This window comes from Pleurodeles waltl, chromosome 10 (assembly GCF_031143425.1).
Source record: "Pleurodeles waltl isolate 20211129_DDA chromosome 10, aPleWal1.hap1.20221129, whole genome shotgun sequence".
In the NCBI taxonomy this organism is placed as follows: domain Eukaryota; kingdom Metazoa; phylum Chordata; class Amphibia; order Caudata; family Salamandridae; genus Pleurodeles; species Pleurodeles waltl.
Window position 1 is genome coordinate 256,432,429 of NC_090449.1, and position 17,206 is coordinate 256,449,634.

The 17,206-nt window shown below is 42.6% G+C and overlaps 1 protein-coding gene across 2 annotated transcripts in view; it reads left to right on the forward strand.

Annotated features, from left to right (window-relative positions):
- The first annotated feature begins 1,530 nt into the window (after positions 1 to 1,530).
- Positions 1,531 to 17,206, forward strand: part of CDIP1 (cell death inducing p53 target 1) — a 177,174-nt gene continuing 161,498 nt past the window's right edge. The window contains exons 1-3 of one of the 2 annotated variants that reach the window (XM_069210373.1): positions 1,531 to 1,687; positions 4,208 to 4,401; positions 5,247 to 5,317. The gene's annotated coding sequence lies outside the window, so the exon portion shown is untranslated. Of the gene's footprint in view, positions 1,688 to 4,207; positions 4,402 to 5,230; positions 5,318 to 17,206 lie in introns of both variants that reach the window. The other variant, XM_069210374.1, reaches the window with a different exon arrangement.

Genomic DNA, 17,206 nt, shown 5'->3' on the forward strand with positions numbered 1-17,206 from the left:
TTTCTTCCATGCTCTGGTCTTTACTTTTGTCCTTTTGTTTTGTTTGAGTAATTTCTTCGTGCTATTTCAGCAGCTTTCTCTTTCGGGCCCACCTTGTGCTTTTGATAACAGTGAGCCGGGTGTTTGAGCCGTATTGCTCAAGGCAAGATTCAGAATGTAGTGGATGCTACTTGCTAATTTGCACGTATCTGCCTCTCCAGCAGGTCTCAATCAGTATGTCTGATGCTTCAGTTGTGACAGTTGGTCTTACTGGTAAGTATATATTTATTTCTCATACCTGGTTGTCACTGCCTGAGTTGTACCTGCTTGTCACTGCTTTTAGCATTTTTTTTGTATGACTGATGGCATGGTTTTGTAGAGCAGCACCTCCTTTTTTCCTTAGCCTGGCCCACAAATCTTAGTGGTCTTTACCAATGGTGCTCCCTCTTTAGGCCTTCAACTTCTCCAGAAGGCCTTGTAGGGGCTAGAGTGGCACTTGCACTCCACATAGGCCACTGCAAGCTTCTTAGTTTTGGCCTGGGCAAACGTGGCACGAATGAGCATTCCGCTATTTCTTTTAACTCTCAAGGAGAGCACTTCTGTTTCTTCGAGCATGTATCTCCTACATGTAACCAGTTGTTGCGTCCTCCCCTGCCCAGTAGCATGCACAAGAACACACTGCATATGGAGCTCCTTGTTAGCGTCTTTACTCATCAGGGTACAACATGTAACTAAACTCTCAATATACAAATAACCATTAAGACCACACCTTGACACCTCCCAGCTCAATTAAGTAATTTCCTTCATAAGTCCGCCGTAAGTCTAACACGTACGGTTCTAAGACACCACATCAGTGTGGATACATTTTGTGGGAAACAACAGTTATGACGGTGTAGAATGAACAACCCCAAACAACAAACACTGACAATGTCAACAGGTCAAGCTTATATATGTACTGTCAAGCCAGACCCATTATTCCATGTAAATTGATGACTGCACTCTTCATACGTACGCTGCTGCAAAAGCTTAATGCCATAAATTATCCAGTTATCCAAGAAACTTTGATAGCATTGCAATGTTGTGCGTGCTCTTAAAAAGTCAAGCTCAGGCAACTGGATAAATAAAATTGCTACAACTGTGTGGAGGGCAAGCACTTTTTTTTATGGAAGAACACAACTTCTGCTCAATCAAAACATGTACTACTGCCCAGCATGTGAGTGGAACCAAAGCCTTTCTCTTAATGATACTCACATAATTGTCAGTCCACCGCTGAGCTGTCAAGCCAGACCATTAGCACTTTGGGAGTAAAGTCTTAACACAGCTACCTAATTAAAAAGCCGAAAGATTTGAGAGGACTGTGACATCACTACTTTTAACCATGGGTCATCATTGTGCATAGCATATGCTCTTGCCCTGTGCACCCTATTTTCTTTACAACATTTAACCGCTATCTCGAGCCCTGGCGCCCACGGATGCCGAGCAGTGCCAATAAGCACCTCGGTGTCGTCTCTGGTTGTGTTTGTCCGCTGCTGTCGGTGCAGGGGCGGGGCTAGTGACGCGGTGCTGTGACGTTGCTGTGCTCCGAGGGCCGCTTCGAGCTGTCAGTGAACCGGCGCCAGGGCCCGAGTCGAGCCAGCCATAGCGAGCAGGTGCCCGGTTGGAAGGAGATAGGAAACCACGGTGTCCCGCGCCAACGGGACCGCTGCTGGTTAGTAAGCTCGTCCCCACTGCGGCACAGCCGAACTGCACCCGACTCCGCCCTGTCTCCAATATGCACCCAGCCTTAGCACCTGCTGCCCGCTGCCCCGGAGCGAGGGGCTGTACCTCCCTGACCTAGGCCCCAGCCTGCACCCAGAGCCGCAGAGGGACTTGTATGCGCAGTGCCAAGGCCGACCTGTCACCCCACCTTCTCCACGCACGGCAACTGCCAGCTAGCACCCGTGCCCGCTGCCAGAGGGAGGGCTGCCGCGGGCTCTCTGTATAGAATGACCCAATGCTGTACATGGGGTTGCGAGTCTGGCCTGACCATGGGGGTGCGTGCCCACTCCACCGCTGGGGTGCTTGGCTGAACACATCACTGCTCTGGGACATGGCTGCCCTCTCGGTCGGTATTACACCCACCAACTGCTGTGGGGGGTTTGGAACCCTCTGAGCACTACATTTAGCAGGGGGGGAGTGTTATGTGTTTATCTCCCAACTAAACTCTACACCCACCACACCTGTGTGTTTTGGCTCCCCCTGAGCACTAAACCCACCACACCTCGGGGGTGCAGCTACCCACTAAGCAACCTCCATGAAGGTCTGTGAGGTTGTCTGTACACACCATAGATCTGGTGGCTTGGCTGCCCAGTAGGGGAACACCAACTATAGCTTGGGAGTGCTTGGCCCTCAACTGGACCTTACAACCACCGCAGCGCAGTGGACATTGTTTGCCCACTGGACTCCCCACCAACCGCAGATCTGGGAGGAATCGTGACTGTTGTTGGTTTTCTAAGCTGTAATGGTCCGTGGCAAAGGAGGGACGTTTATTTCTTCGTTTTGGTAATTGCGCATTTTCATTTACAAAAGTGTTCCTTTGTGCTCCGGTATCAGTCCTGGAAAATAATAACAGTGGGAAACTTCTTTAAATGATTTTATATGTATATAATTAGTTTTGATATTACGCCAGAAACAGCCACGTGTATATAGTTAAACAAGTATTTAAATTGTTGGGAGTGAAGAGTCTTTGTACTGTGTAACTGCGCTGTTCGTCTTATAGCTTATCATTGTCCCGACTACTCTCTCTCAGACTCACATCACCAAAAGTAGTCCTGTATATATTTAAACAAACGTTTAAGTTGTTGGTGTTGAAGAGTCTATTCCTACATGCAACTCTTAGCAGTCTTTATCAGAGCTTGTTGTCCTGATGCTTTCTCGAAGACTGTGGCAAGAGGGCCACGTGCGAAGACCAGTGCCATGGTTACTAAAGTTACTAAAATAACAGCCATGCCCCTACCCTCCTTCTCAACGTTTGTCCGTATTCCAAGTACTTGGGCGCAAAAAACATCTTTGAGAATGATGATGGGGAATGGTACGGGTCCATTTCCATATCCAATTACGATTTTTTCCTGGTATAATGCCCTGAAGTGGTATTTTTGATCGGTTTTACTGGACAATGGGTCTACTCGTTGAAAGGGTTTTACAAGTTCTCTGTATGTGCCTATAATGTCCTTCACTTGCAACTCCTGTTTGAACACACAATGAGGGCAGTTAGAACTCAATATTGTAACTAGTGTACAAAACTGCAGAGCCAATACTGAGAAACTAATCAGAACAAGTTTTGAAAATATGCTTAAGGAGATTTAGATGACCCTGGGCAAGTTTGCCTCTGAAGCAAACACTAGGCAAATAAACCTTTAATTCAGTTGTTCCCATACTTTTTACAACCCACTTTTTAGAATAGCAAACATTTGCAACCCACCTACCTTTCATGGACAACGGGCGGGGCAGTTTATGAATGTAACTAAAGTATTGTGTGGTAGCTGGTTGTCATTTACAGGCAGCACATTTTGCATTGAAATGGCCACTGAATTTGCACAGACTGAAAAAAACTATGTAGCACACAAATTATAATGTCTGGAAATCGGGTTTCTGTGAATATTTATCATTTGTGCATCCCTAAGTAAATGTCTTGATTTGTTTGATTCTATTAAAATCTCGGTTTCTGCCACACTTCAGAGTTTCAAAAAATAATGCTTAATATTTGCTTTCATAAATGCTGGATGCATACCGTTTCTTCACAGGTATGTCCATTTTGTTGCGTAGTGCAAAAAACAAAATCCTACGTTGTCACATAATTCACTTTAAAAACCCATCTCACTTTGCCATCAGAGAATGAAAGGGCCAGATGTATCAAAGGGTTTTACCCATTCTGTGTCTATGGGAAAATGTGTTCATACATATGGCCCTACATCTTCATCAGGCTCTGTCGGGACAGCTTTCTTTCTTTTTTTGGGAAGAGACCAAGCCCCTTTTAACAGTTGGCATGTCATTTTTTACTTTCTCTCCCATTGATTTACAGGCAGACCTTCTCCATGTATCTCACCATTGTTACTACTGAGCATTCTTCCATTCATCTAGTGCTGCCATGTGGCCCTGGCAAAATGTTTTCTGCAATAGATATCAAGTACATAAATGACTAAATAACATTTTAATCTAATAGTAACATTTCTGTATTGTTTCCTGGCAGGTGGATGCCTCCTGACTAAGACAATTGAGCTGGCTGCATCTCTGTGTTCATCCTTGCAGAAAACTCCATTCAAGAGACCTGTGGGACAGACAGGGTATACAGACTCCAGTTCTTTTGCTGTCAGTGACCTGAATTGCAGCTCTACATTTTCTCAGACTTTTTTAAAATTCAAACAACTTCAGTAGGCACTTGAGGTAGGTACAACTTCAGAACAACTGGGGTTGGGAGTGTGGTAGGAGCAGATACCTAAAGCCTTGAAACTACTTTCTGATTCAAGCTTGGGATTAGAGGAACGGTTTGCATGCATTTTTCATTTGACCTTTCAGTGACTGAAGGTGTCGAAGTTCCTCCATGTCTATACCAATGCCGTACGGACTCTGTGGAGTTGCACAATTGAGTTTGATGCCTGTTGTGCATTTCTCAATTAGTCTGAAGAACTGTGAATGCTAGCTCCTTCAAAGTAAATTTTTAGTTGGGATCCTGGGCCAAAAGTAGCTCAGTAGATTGGACATACAGAGGAGAGAATTGTATAATCTATTTGTTTCAGATCTTTCTGTTATATCACCTCAGCTTTACACCTTTTTATAAGTGATAAATTAGTACCATTGAGTTGGGTAATAAGAACAACCAGAAGTAGCTATTCCGCATGTTGCGTTATGTGTATATAGTCATACAAAATCAGTGCATGCATTAGATTTCTTTTCAGAAACTGGTATAGTCAATTGAATCAAAATATGTCTTCGGTTCGATGTTTGAGTAGTTAGGTACTCTTACCACGTATCAACTGACATTAGTGACTAAGGTAGCAAAAGTCCGAGGTTGCATTTCCTGCACAATGAAATTAACTTTATGAAGTCTCAGAAAAAAGTCTGGATGTTCTATTCATTATCTTCTAGTGCTTTATAGACAAATTATGTCTGATTATATTGTATGCTCAATTTACCCAATTCCATCATTAAAAGTCCGTTGAGTGTTGCATGTCTTACAAAGTAAAAGTATTTATGTATCTTAAACAATTAACAGGCTATGTTCTGCCTAGGCTGGCAACGAAGAAGCCATATCAAAGTTTGCCTCACTGACAAAGTCAAGTAATCAGAATTTCGTTGTAAGGTAAGTCGAACTACAGCTTAGTTTCTCCATGTTTGAGTCTCTTTCAGATATGTGGCTTTTTAATTTGTATTACCTTGAAAACTATACATTTACTACCAAGCGGCTTGTTAGACATTCTGGGAATCCTTTGTGCACACTTTCACCCTTCGACCTCACTGTGACAAGACTTCGGGGTGGGTCCTCATGTGATGGCAGAGGGTTTGCCCCCAGAACTGCCCCTGTTGACTACCAATTAAGGGTGCCTAGAGGCAAACACCAATTTGCTCTTTATTGTAATGTTTAGTATTTTGCCTGGGTTTGGTCTTAAATATGACAGTTAATTCTCCAGCAAGGTACCTGTTATGTGTTGCACAAGTATGTTCTTCCTTTCTTTTAGAAAGTCTGCCGTGGGGAGTTCTGGTGTGTATGCATGGAGGGTTAGGACATGGTTGGTAGCAGAGCTATGGGATGTGTTACTGATCCAAATGCTTCTGTTATATGAAATAAGTATCTCAACTAACCCAGAATTGTGAAGCTTTTTTCTCCAACATGTTGGCGACGAGGTGGAAGAAGTAGTACAGGAGCAGCCTCTCATTTTGGCTATCACTAAAAACGAATCAGCATTAGGTCGAAGCTGTTGCTCTCAATAATCACTGCGAAGTGTGGCAACATTGTCAGGGATGTGCAGCAGTATAGTTTTCCAGCATCCACTGGTGATTGCTGTTCAGGATTAGCGTTTACATAGATCTGCAACTGTTAGAGGATACGAGCAGGATCAGGTGACAAGCTATGAGGCCTGTGGGCTATTTGGATCCAAACATCTCATGATGTGTCTTGAGAAATTGACATGATGCGTCAAGCTGAAGCAAGCCTCCTCTCGTTGGTATCCTAGCAAGCTTTGTAAGACTATTACACATGTACTCTCTTTAATCAGAGCAATGCATCCTGAAGGAGTTGACATGTTCTTAGCAACCAGCATGACCACAGATGGTGGTATTTTCTGACATTAAGCAACACTGTCTGGTCTCAACTGTTTGTTTTATGGAATCGTGCTCTTGTGCAAAACAATTTTTGTTTTTTTTGTTTTTGTTTCTTTTAACAAAAGTTAATTTACATGTCATGCTGTTATCCAATGGGCACATGCTTTCTAAAACAGCCTAGTAAAGTACTATTATAGCCTTAGAGCCTGCTGTAACGGGCAGGTCCGCTCCAGCTTTAAAGGCCGAAGGAGAGAACCTTTAACAAGGGAGCAGAACTTGAATTGCCGGTATAGCCCAGCTACGAAGGGCTATTAGAGCATTCCGGCACTATAGGGCAGAATGTTCTAATAAATGAAACAAAGTCCTGTTGATGCACCAGGTTTTTACCAGCTCCAGGCTTTTACCAGTCAGTAAAAGCCCTGAGCACTCCAATGTCTCTAAGGAAGCTCCCAAAATTCCGGTGCTCAAATATGTCTTGGTGTTCCAAGGAACTAGCTTAATTACTTTCATCCTCTGTGGCCTACCAACTTTTCTACATTTAGAATTGTTTTGGGAAACTGTTGCACTGCATGGCCAATACTTACTCTGGCTAGAATTGCAATTCTACTGTATATTGTTTTCAGTTTGCTGGGATGGGAACTGTGCTATTTTATTTTACTAGCATGTGTGGAAGTATTTGAAGACGAGGTGCACGTTTTATATTTTTTAAGAATGTACTTTATATAGAGAAAACCGTAGACCTGAATGATTTCAGTATGGCACCACACTAGATCTGGAAAATATTTCGATTTTGCTGACAGGCTCAAAAAGAGGATAGACCCATTGATGTCTATTTTTCTGTATTAAATACTTTTGCTCTGTCTGTTGAATTTGAGTCTTTCACGTATGATCAAGTTTTGAAAGCTCAAGTGATGATCAAAACTAAAACCAAGAATGTTCTGAAGATATGAGTAGGCACAGAGTTGACTCTGAGTGTTACTTAAACATTATTAAGGAATTGAGCAGTTAGAGAAGTTTATACAAGGAATTAGGGGCCAGATGTAGGAAGCACTTTGCGAGTCGCAAACGGCAAAATTTGCCGTTTGCGACTCGCAAATGCGTGTTTCCTATGCAGAAATGCATTTTGCGAGTCGTTACCGACTCGCAAAATGCATTTCCGAATCGCAAATAGGAAGGGGTGTTCCCTTCCTATTTGCGATTCGCAATGGTATGCAATTCCATTTGTGACCGCTTATGCGGTCGCAAATGGAGTCGCAGTTACCATCCACTTGAAGTGGATGGTAACCCATTCGCAAACGGGAAGGGGTCCCCATGGGACCCCTTCCCCTTTGTGAATGGACCCCAAAATATTTTTTCAGGGCAGGGAGTGGTCCAAGGGACCACTCCCTGCCCTGAAAAAACCGAAACAAAAGGTTTCGGATTTTTTGAAATGCAGCTCGTTTTCCCTTAGGGAAAACGGGCTACATTTAAAAAAAAAAAAAAACTGCTTTATTGAAAAGCAGGTCGCTAACATGGAGGCCTGCTGACTACAGCAGGCCTCCATGTTAGCGAGTGCCTATACTCGCTATGGGGCCGCAATTTGCGACCCACCTCATGAATATTCATGAGGTGGGTCATTGCGACCCCATAGCGAGTTGCACTCGGTGTCTGAGACACCGTACTGCATAGCAATTTGCGAGTTGCAAATTGCGAGTCGGAAGGACTCGCAATTTGCAACTCGCAAATTGCTTCCTTCCTACATCTGGCCCTTAGTGCCTAGAACAAGTAGAGATGAAGTTGGCGTGAATATTTGCGCTGTGAAGAATTTTTCCAGCTATAGAAGCAAAAACTAAACACTGGCATCAAAGAAACTGAGAAGAAAAGCTTTGTCATGTTTCAGATGTGGCAGTCTGTATCACCTGGGCAATTTGAGAGGATGCATAGCTATGGACAAAATGTTTGTGTTGTTAAGAGTAGTCATTTTGCCAGAGTATGCAAGGCTAATGTGGAAAATAGGTTTTAGTGCACCGCAGTCGAGGAAGAGGTGGAGACAAGTCTTAACACTCAAGTTATTCTCTGTTTGAGAAAGAAGTGGTGGAGTGGCTTTCCCAAATGCTTTATTTATATTGATGACAAGGAAGAATCCATGAAGGTAGATTGTATTGTTTTTGTTTTGAAAAATAAGTTCACTGAAGTTTTTTAGAAGAATTTGGGAAAGTTGGTGGGATTCAAGCACAAAATCATTTGAAAAAGAAATGCCATGCCAGTTAGGCATACGGTTGGTAAGTTTCTATTGGCCAATTGGGATAAATTAAGAGTAATGTTAGAAGATCTGTGTTCTAAAAAGATAATTGAGCCCAAAAAAAAATCTCATTGTGGTTTTCACCCATGGCTATGTCGTTAAAATGTTCTGATGAACTGTGATTGTGTATTGACTCATGCAGTCTCAATGAGAAAAATAGTATAAATAAGCACCTATCAGCTATTGTCAGTGAAACATAAAACATTTATACACCTTCAAAGTATGCCACATGCAAAATTACAGGATGCATTATCAAGCGCAAAGTGCATATGAAACCCAGAATACAACATGGACATGAATACTAAAGGCTTGATTCAGCATTTGGAGGTCAGAGTAATGTTTGTCATTTTTGATAGAGGAAATTACTTGCTCACCATGAGGAACATCCCGTCCCCAAATCTAGAGATGTCCACCGGCCCTGCAGACATCTCTTAACATTGACAGGAACGGCTGTCACAGCAGCTCCTGTCTATGTGTTAAACATTTGAGGGATGGCTTCGTCAATAAGGACCGCCGTCCATCCATTTTTACATATTTTACTTTTTTCAGAACAAACTTGGGGTTGTTTTTCAAAATAGTAAAACTAATGAACTCCACACAATGGGTGTTATTTCTCATGGTTTGGGAATCGCTTATTCATTTTTACTTTACTTCACCCCAAGTTTTGCTCGGTGGAGACAGACAGCAAAGAAAAGCAAAAGCCAGCGGACTACCCACCCTAAATTGGAGGAATGTATGGATGACTAACCTCCTACCACCCGTACTTCATTGGAGAAGTGTGTTGGTGACAAATCTGGAGTAGGCTCTGTGGTTGATATGCTGTCGGTCTGTCCACTTTTATTCACTTATCATTGTGCGTACCGCCCTGCAGCAGTTATGGTTTATACCTACTCATGTGACTGGTCCGTTGCAGTTTCTGATCGCTAAATGAGGATTGATAGGTCTATAGAATAATGTCATGATTACCCATTTGTATGAGCTAAAGGATATAGATCAGTGGTTCCTAACCTTTTTACATCTGGCGACTCCCATTAATCATAACTGGAATTGGGGCGAAAATCCCATCAAACAAACAGACAAAATACAATTCATTATACCTAAAATATATGAGCTAAATGTACATGTGCAAATTAGCAAAAAAAGATAAATTAGTTCCATAAAAGGGAAGACGCTTTCATACTCAGAAAACAAAAAACCCTGGGCACTCGCTCGAGCATAGTGATAGTCCACCCAATCCAAAATGCTAACAGGTTAAAAAAAACAATACAACAAAGAAAAATCCTAAAACACCACATAAAACAGCTTTAAATAAGTGTAAATGCCAAAAAGCCATAAAAACTATTTAGGTTCCCATTATCAAAACATTGACCTGCTCCTAAAAACTTCTCCAAAGGGTCACAATATGGCTCTCGTTCTTAAAATCCAAGCAGCAAACAAATACTTACTCAATCCGAATGCAACAAACCTACTGCTATCGGATCTAAAAATTCTGAGGCGGAATCTGAGGGAGAATCCATTTACATCATGGTTTAGTGGAGCAGGGACAAAAAATAAAGTGTTCTATATTCTCAGTTGTATTAATACAGCGTTTGCAGGTAAAAGTGTCCCCAGAAGTAGTACTCCATTTATAAATAAAAGCATTTACAGGTATAATACAAAGTCTACAGTACTCCTACTCAGTATTGTAGTCTGGGGACCTTAGCCTAAGCAATTTGGATGATTTGAACACCAATACAATACACATAAATACAGAAACACGTATTCATCAAAAACACAGATTCAATTTTTTATTTAATTCAAAAGAAATATGTAAACAAATCTGTTGTGGCTGCTTAAGAATGTTGGGCACAGTCTAGAATCTCTGTCATTCAGATTCTGATTGAGTGGTCTCGAGCAGAGTCTAACAGAGAGAGATACTGGACGGTTGAAGGAATGGGAGCTTACGCTGCTGTTGGGTTGGTGGTTTCCGAATAAAGCTCTTTTCACTATATTACCGTGTCAGAGCATAACGCTGGCGACGAGGTGATCACCAACCCAGAACCCACGGACCTTCCCACTCTGCTCTCGTGTTGTTACGCCATCTCCCATGGGGTTGCTGCGCTTTTCCTACCTGCTCAGGTGAAGGTGCCTGCTTTCCTATTTGTAAGGATGGTCTCTCTGTGTTGACGGCAGTGTGAGCGTCTTCGGTGGCTTCCATCAAGTCTTCTCTGTGTCAGCGGCAGTGTAAGCGTTTTCGGCGGCCTCCACTTGGTGGGTGTGAGCACATGGTTCAGGAACATTTCCTATCTGCTCTGAACAGTGGATTTGTTTTTGTTCCCTTTTTATTTCTTTTCTGTTTTCTAGCCGGCTGCAGTTTTAAGACCGGCGCGTGTTTTGGGCCTCTAACGGACCTTACGCGCTTGAGGGTGCACGCGCTTTTCGTTGCTACAGGAGCCTAGCAACACGGCCCTGGCAACCGGAAGCATACGAGAGACTTATTAATGCAAGCCTGCATTGCGTGCGCAGCCATAGCAACGCTGCCTAGCAACGCGCTCGCGTTTCAATCGTTCAAGCCAGATATTTTTTTTTTGTGAGCATCAATTCTATTAGTTAATAATTGCGGACTTCGTACCTTGCACAGTGTTTACATTGTTTAAAGATACTTTCTTCTACATTGGTGTATAATAAGACTTACAACTGCAAGTTACCTTATTGTATACACGTTATGGTTACTCCGACAATGTCTCAGCCTCCTTCTTTTCTAACGGATAAAGGTGACCCGATTCTTCCGTGGAAGCATTGGAAGAATCTTTTTGATTTCTTTTTAATAGCAATAGGAGGGGAAAAGTTCTCTCCTGCCAGGAAACAAGCAGTCTTGTTGCACAATTTAGGTATTGAAGGCAGGAATATCTATGATAGTCTTGAGACCTTGTCTTTTGGAGGGGCAGAAGGCGAACCCAGAGACTGCTATGAGATGTCTGTGGCCATTTTAGCAGCACACTTTGAATCCAAACTCAATGTTGTTCTTGAGAGACACAAGTTTTTTGCACGCTCACAAGGGAAGTCTGAAAGTGTGGGTAATTACGTTGCTGTTTTGCGCACGTTAGCACGCACTTGTGATTTTGGTGACATCACGGATTCCCTGATCCGTGACCAACTCGTCCGATGTACTAACAACAAGAGAGTTCAGGAAAAGTTATTGACGAAAAACCCAGACTTAAGAGAGGCCATTGCAATTGTTGAAGGGATGGAGAGCACCAATAGTTGGATTAAGGAGATGAATGGCCATGGAGAGAATGATTTGTGCATGGTTCAAGCACCGCATCTTCAGGAGGAAGTCTTGAGGTTTAGCTGTGACAGTGACAGTAAAATCCCAAGAAAGGAAGAAAGAGCCTAGACTTCAACGTTGTTTCCGTTGTGGCAATACAGGACACACTGCGAACAGTCCTAATTGTTTCGCGCGGAATTCTCAGTGCAGGAAGTGTGGGAAAAAGGGGCACTATGCTAGAGTCTGCAATAGTGACAAGAACAATATAGATGCTGTCACTGAGAATGTTAACAAGATGATCCTATGCATTGATTCAGTTACCAGCAACATTGTGAATGATTCTGGAATGGTAGATGTAGGACGTGTAACCATGCCTGAGTGTGCTATTAAGCTTGATGGAAAAATTGTGACAGTATTGGCTGACTCAGGTTCTCCTTATACCATGGTGGGTGACAAGAATTACCGGGCAATTTTTGGGGAGGATTTCCATTTGTTAACAGCACCTGATATCAACCCTGTCAGTTATGGGGGGTCTAAAATAGAAGTAATTGGCTATAAGATCATGCGTATTCAATTCCAAAGTAAGGCCACTGTAGGAAAGGTTTATGTAGCAAAACGTGGGAACAGTCTACTAGGTTGGCGTCACCAACGTGATATGGGGATTAAATTGGACCCCAATGCCAAGAGTCAGGTTATGGTAGTGAATGATAGCAACATGGATCTTAATATTCTGAAGGATTTCCCTACTGTGTTCAGAGAAGAACTAGGTTGTCTGTCCAATTTTGAACACAAAATTATTCTGAAGAAGAATGCCATTCCTTCGGTGCATAAAGTGAGGAGAGTTCCAAAATTAATGTTAGAACCTCTCAAAGTGGAGCTTGACAAGCTTTTGGATGCTGGTGTGATTGAGGAGATAGAGTCCTCTGAATGGTTGGCTCCCATTGTTCTAGCGCCAAAGGACAATGGAAGACGAATTCGTATGTGTGTAGACCTCAGAGACCTTAATAAGCATATTTGGGTTGATCGCCAACCCCTGCCCAATATTTCTGAGGAATTGTCAGGGCTGGGTGGTTCAAAAGTATTTACTGTACTAGATTTGTTGTCAGCATATCACCAGGTTGTTTTACACCCAGATTCTAGACACCTCACGTCATTTGTGACACCGCTAGGAGCCTATCAATTTCGTAGAATGCCTTTCGGATTGGCTTCTGCTGCTGCCTGTTTCCAACGCATTATGAGGAAAGTTTTGGAGGGGGTCTTGGGAGTCCTATTCTTTCAAGATGACATTTTGGTTCATGGTAAAACATTAGAGGAACATGACAAAATCCTTAGAGAAGTATTGTGTAGAGTGGCCGGTTCTGGCCTCACGGTACAGAAGGAAAAGTGCAAGTTTAGAGTTTCTTCTGTAACTTACCTTGGTCATAGTATTTCCAGTGGAGGGATTAAACCCAAGTTTGAGTTGGTTGATTCCATTGTCAGCGCCCCTGAACCCAAAGACAAGGAGGGTGTGAGATACTTTTTAGGGCTGGCAGAGTATTATTCTAAATTTGTTGCCAACTTTTCGAGCGTGACCCAACCCTTGAGATCCCTGTTGAAAAAGGGAAACTAATTTGCATGGACTAGTGACTGTGCAGCTGCCTTCACCTTTGTGAAAGACTGCATTGGGAAAATGCCCACCTTAGGCCATTTTGACACACACACTAAAACCTTTTTGTACACTGATGCCAGAGTAACTGGACTGGGGGCGGTGTTAATCCAAAGAGTGAGTCAAGAGGACAAAGTAATTGCCTTTGCTTCCCGTTCTCTGAAGGGGTCAGAACAACAGTATTCTGTTATTGAGAGAGAGGCTCTTGCGTGCTCATGGGCAGTCAAGCATTTCAGGTTCTATCTGTGGGGATTACCCTTTGTTGTGAGAACTGATCACAGACCCCTCGTACAAATTTTCTCTTCAAAGAAAAGTGAGGGATTGACACCTAGAATAAAGAGGTGGGTTGAAGGATTAATGGAGTATAATTTTTCTGTTGAGTATGTACCCGGGCCGAAGAATACGGTAGCAGATTTCTTGTCTAGAAGTTCAATTGATAGTTATGACGAAAGCGAGGATGAGAGTGTCATTAGCTGGGTGAATGAGTTGGCTATAAATGAAGATGAGTGGAAGACTGCTGTGGATCAAGATTCCATTAGACATGAGCTTGCTGGTTTCATTGTAAGAGGGTGGCCGGACTATAAGGACATTCCTGAACCTTTGAAGAGTTACTGGAACATTAGGGATAAATTGTCTTTAAGTGGTTGTGAGGTATTAAGGGGTACTAAATGTATACCTCCCATTGGTTTAAGAAGTAAGAACATCAATTTGGCTCATGAGGGTAATTTGGGCAGGAATCTGACCAAATCAAGGTTGAGATTGATTTATTGGTGGCCAGGGTTGGATCGTGAGGTTGAAGCGGTGGTTAAAGATTGTGTGACATGTGCACGAAATGACAAGAGCAAAGTGGTATCGAAACCCCCACTTTCCCCAGTTGCTGTGCCTGAGAGGCCCTGGGTGAAGCTAGGTCTAGATTTTATGGGCCCTTTCCATCTTCTCCCTGCTAGTGAACGGTACGTCATACTCATGGTGGACTATACTTCAAGATGGGTAGTGACCAAGTGTGTTAACTCTATAGATACCAGGACGGTGATTGAGTTTTTAATGGAAGAATTCTCACGAGAGAGTGTACCCAGCCATTTGGTTACAGATAACGGGGTACAGTTGACATCTGTGGAGATGAAGTCCTTCTTGGACTCTTTAGCTATTGTGCATTTGAGAACTGCCTTGTACTTACCCCAGGCCAATGGTCTTGCAGAACGTATGAACAGGATGGTGAAGTACTGTGTCCAAGAAGCAGTTGAGACTCAGGTTCCTCTTGGGAATCTCCTGAGAGACCAATGGTGGGCATATCGTAGTACTCCCAATAGCGTTACTGGATTCGCCCCTTTTGAGTACATGAGCGGAAGGTTGGGCTGTAACAAGAGGTTCCCAGCGTGGTTCAGAGATAAATTGGGATCATGTGTTTTGGAGAAACTTGACCAGGAGAAACTTGGTAAAGCGTCCATGCGTAGGAGCAATCATCAACAAAAGTACAAACTGCAGTATGATTCCAAATCTGTGTGTCCGATGTTGCGTGGAAGGTTGATAACTTGGTATTGCTGAAAGACCCTAATTACAAAACAAAAGGGAGTTCAAGTTTCAAGGGTCCTTTCCGTATAAAGGAGGTGAGGAAAAATGTGGTTGTGCTGGATAATGGTGATGTGTGGAGTATGTCTAGAATTGCAAAATGGAACAGCCCCAGGATTGTTTCCGATAATCCGACTAACCGTGGAGCAAACCACACCGCAAGGGATGAGTCCAAGGTAACACCATGCAAGAAAACTCCTTTCAGACTCCGTTCTAAACCATTGTGGTGGAAGGACTATGTTTCTTGAATTCTGACGCTTCCTTTCCTGCATACTTCTGTGCAATTTAAATTTCTGTATTACCATGTTAATTTCTGCCATGATATTGTCATATTGTTGCTTATTTGTTTTTATCCACACACATATGTGTATGTTTTCTCTTTTCTTTTTTTTTCCTTATGTATTCCTTCTTTAGTGTAATAAGGGGGATGTGTTGTGGCTGCTTAAGAACACAGTCTATAATCTCTGTCATTCAGATTCTGATTGAGTGGTCTCGAGCAGAGTCTAACGGAGAGAGATAATGGACGGTTGAAGGAATGGGAGCTTACGCTGCTGTTGAGTTGGTGGTTTCCGAATAAAGCTCTTTTCACTATATTACCGTGTCAGAGCATAACAAAATCTCAATTATAATTTGAATGGAAAGGTTGGAGTTTCTCTAAATTCAATTAAGGCAATCAATATTCTGTACTATAATGTGTTTGGTGCACTTGCACTGCTCCCAAGAATCAAGCTGAGGATAACAACTTAAAATTTTGCTTCTAATTTAAAATTCCTCACATTTGTAGAACATTTACAATTTTCATTTTTATGTTTTCCTTCTTTATCTGTTAGTGTTCTTAAAGTTTCTAAGCAGTTGTGGACCCCTTGAGTAGCCCCCGCGTCTTAAACGGGCATCCAGACCACAGGTTAAGAACTAATGGTATAGACTATAATTCAAGGTATGACTGCATATGCCAACTCCTTACTTTTCAATTTCCCTTACTAAACATTCAGAGTGTGATAGCTTATTGATGTCTGTGAGAGACATTGCTTGATCAGTATAGTTGTTGAGGAGGGAGGGGTGAGCTTCATATTTTCCAACAATCGTGCTGGTATATAATGTAAAAATACATTATGTGACAACAAGCAGGGTGCATGAGAGCGGCATAAGGGACAGTAGAAAGGGAAGGGTGTAGGGATTGGTAGGAGTACTTGAGAAAACATAGGGGCATATTTAGAAGAAGTGGCACAGTGTGACCGCTGCACCAAAACTGACAGTGCCACTCTAAGTCACTTCTAAAATGCAGGGATGCGCCTTATTTACTGAAATACAGCACATCCCTTTGTTTCCCCTGTGCCGTGCTAAATTAGCTGCCGTGCACAAATGCAGCCACCTTGCCCCATGCAGCACACATAGAAAGAGCAAAAAACGAGAAAGAAAGCATTTCTCCTTTTTACGCCATGCTAATGCCACCTCTGGGGTGGCGTCATTTGTTTGACGCTGCCATAGATTTACGATTTCTTGAAAATATGGGGAGGCATCAAAATGCAATGGGTGTTGCTGTGGCACGCCCCTTTCACGCAAAGTGCTGCGTGTGAAGGGGCCTCATTTACAAGGTGGCTTTAAGTCACAAAAAGTGGCTTAACGCAGCCTTGTAAATACAGCCCAGTATACAGCGCCACCGGAGCATCACCAAAAGTGGCGCTCTGGTGGTGCTAGGGGCTTGTAAATATGCCCTATAATGTTTTATAAAATAGCTGAAATGTTTGTACGACTTTCATAACGGAGAGAGGGAGAGTGTGCACGTGTTTTTATCTGTGTGTATTTACAAATTCCAGGCGAAATCTGACAAACACCTCAACATACCTGACCGATAGCTCCTGCACCCAACTATTTATTAGAAAACACATTTAGTGGGAGGATGGAACACCCACCTGAAGCTACGCCCAGTACTTGTTTTTGTATTGTCAATCTGAAAATGATAAATTAAAGTAAATTTAAAAAAAAAAATCACGTACGGTTCAGGACTGCAAAACAAGTAACTTTCAAATGGACATCTAACCCTGGAAAGATGACCGCAGAAATGAGTGCAAAGTAATGTGAAAACTTCAAAGGAGCCTGGTTTCTCCATTTTCTGCCCTATAGATTTGTGTACTCGATAGAAGTTGTCAAAGTGTCTGAGGACTTATCTTCTGCTGTTGCGTCCTGA